This window comes from Penaeus japonicus, unplaced genomic scaffold (assembly GCF_977035675.1).
Source record: "Penaeus japonicus unplaced genomic scaffold, GWHDUDI00000001_assembly GWHDUDI00000028, whole genome shotgun sequence".
NCBI classification, from domain to species: Eukaryota; Metazoa; Arthropoda; class Malacostraca; order Decapoda; family Penaeidae; genus Penaeus; species Penaeus japonicus.
The window spans coordinates 14,216,319-14,219,116 of NW_028234430.1; positions in this window are offsets into that span (position 1 = coordinate 14,216,319).

Sequence of the window (2,798 nt, forward strand, 5' to 3'; positions counted from 1 at the left end):
GTGTGTGTGTTTGTGTGTGTGTGTGTGTGTGTGTGTGTGTGTATGATATATATATATATATTTATATATATATATATATATATTATATATATATATATATATATATATATATACACACACACACACACACACACACACACAACACACCACACACACATATTTTATATATTTTATATATATATATATATATAATATATATATATATATTTGTATATAATTATATATATATATATATTACATACATATATATAGATATAACATATACACTATTTATATACAACTCAAATCTATATAATTATATATACAATTATATCATAATTCTACGTACATATATATACATATGTATTTCCTATACATAGATATAGTATGATTAATATATAGTACTTCCTAAAAAACTTAACAGAACTTACTCTTAAAACATATATTATATTATACACACATCACACACACATATATATTATATACTTATATATATATATATAAATTATTATTCGATATAATATAATACATAAATATATATATATATATATATAAATATATAGATATATATATATTTTGCTCACCTGTTTTTCCTCCTCTTTTACCACTCTCTTTGCATCGTTAATCGCTTCACACACGGCGATAATGATGTGGAAGATAGGCAATTACAATACCACGCTAAACGAATATTTTCGAACGTGGCAGTGCAAGGACAGAAAAGATTGATGTTACAATACACCGGATCCGCCTAATCAGTTTCATATCATATCAGAACATTATAAGCTTTATATATATATTAATATAGTATATATATAGAAATATATATATATAACTATATACTTTATCGTTGTGTGTGTGATCTGTGTGTGTCTAGCGTGTGTGTGTAATATAATATCTACTTATATATAATACTTCATTATCTATAACATATATTTTTATATATTCTCACTATATATCTCTATATATATTAGATACTATAATATATATCTATCACCCATCTAGATATGTAATCCTCTAAGTATATATCTATGTATATATATCATACGAAATATAGTCGATACATGTATATACATCTATATATATGCAACTCGCCATATAATAAATATATACTACACTAATATATATGTATATATATATATTACCATCTGAACATAATATATACTCTATATATATATATATTGATCTATGTAATATACGCTAATATAAGATATATATAATACATATTTAGATATATACATACTAATATATGCGTTGTGGTGTGTGTGTTGGCTGTGTGTGTGTGGAGTGTGCGTGTGTGTGTGTGTGTGTTATACATATATATATATAATATACATATAATATAAACAATATATATTCAATATATATTATATACATTAAATGATTGTGTTGTTTATTTGACGTGTGTTTATTGTGTTTGTTGATGGCGTGTGGTGTGTGTTCGTGAGTTTGTGTGTTGTGTGGGGTGTGTGTGTGTGTGCTGTATATACATACATATATATAGATATTCATATAAATATATCTCTATATATAATATACTAATACTACATATATATATATGTAACTATATTCGTATATATAAAAATGCATATATACATATATACCATTAAACATTACAACACACACACACACACATATATATATATAAGAGTATAGATTAATTGTATCATACTAAATGAATACTTATAATATATAGTCATATAACATACATATTATATATATCTACTTACTATATTACATTATATCTATATCTATATATCCACATATAATAAACTTAATCATAATATAGGATATTTAATATAGCAACAACACATATAAATCCGTATACATATCAATCCCATGCATACTATATACAACATAGAAAGACAATGGAGAGCTAGAGCTAGCCGAATGCGATAGGGAAAGGACGAGAACACAAAAGAAGAGGCAAATAAGCATTTAGAATCGTAAAGATTAACATCATTCTCACATACACTTTGAACGTAACAATGATACTACAATTAGAGATGACTACTTACTCACGAGCTCTACTTTACCAACAATTCATTCCGTCACCTCTCTTTTATCGCTGGGTATCTGAGCGCGAAATTCCTCCTCTCTCTCTTCTCTTACCCTCCACCTCTCCTACTCTCATCTCTCCTCTCTATCCTACTCTATCTATCTATCTATCTACTCCCCCCCCCCCTCTCTCTCTCTCATAAAAGAAAGATTAAAGTAAATGAAGAGGTGACAAAAGGGATTTGATGTGATGTGCTTAGTGGAGTAAAGTGCTGTGCAGTATAAAGTGACATGTTTTGTAGGGTTCTTAAAAAAATAAAAAAGGACTGAGTGTGGAAATAGTTAATCTTAAAAGTTAAAATAAATTAGACTGATAATGTGAAGTGTTATGGTTAGTGTACTGTAGAAACTAGTAATGTTCACAATGTGTGCTTATAAAATGCCTTCAACAACTAGAAGTTACTGAACTCATGGTATTTCGTATAGAGTTAGAAGAGTGAAGTCTGACTCACTGGAGTGAAGTAAACACCGAAGTGCATCTTTTTTCTGGCAGAACCAAGTCAAATAGAAACACCACACTGGTTATCTTCTACAATAGATGCAAAGGAGTATGTTTACGTCTATCAGCATCTCCTATCATCTACATCACGGGCTCTTGTTTAGACAGGGATTTTTCCTCTCTCTCTGACTCGATTTACAGATGTGTCCCTTATCGAGCAGATTAGTTCTCCTCGTAACAGGGCAGGAAGCAATGTCAGCACAATCCCCTCGAGAGACACTACAGTTTAAATCCCCGTTCCGCGTCGGGAAAGTGTGAGGGCTGT